Below are 379 nucleotides of genomic sequence, written 5' to 3'. Positions count from 1 at the left end.
TATTGAAAATGACATGTATAAAGAAAAACTTGACACCTTGAAAGAACCTGCAAACTTCTTGAAAGTGCCAAAATATAATGAAAAAACCAAAAGATCATTGTCTCATCTGATCATCTGCAAGATACAAAACCTCTTACCGGATAATTGCTTCATCTGCAACAGAAGATATAAAATTGGTCTTATGGAGCTCCCCGACCCCCTGAATGTGCCGTTGTGGTCAAGGGTACACAAACCAGTTGGTTAAATCTTGCTAACATTCACAAACAACACCAATATTGATGAGGACACCGAAGCTGAACTTCAAAGCTTGTATAACCCTCTAAATCTACCTGGTTGTTCTACTTTGTCATGCTGTCAAACTAACACAATCCCAAGTGAC

This window comes from Clytia hemisphaerica, unplaced genomic scaffold, assembly GCF_902728285.1.
Source record: "Clytia hemisphaerica strain Z4C2 unplaced genomic scaffold, Clytia hemisphaerica genome assembly, whole genome shotgun sequence".
NCBI lineage: Eukaryota > Metazoa > Cnidaria > Hydrozoa > Leptothecata > Clytiidae > Clytia > Clytia hemisphaerica.
This window is presented reverse-complemented; position numbering follows the sequence as displayed.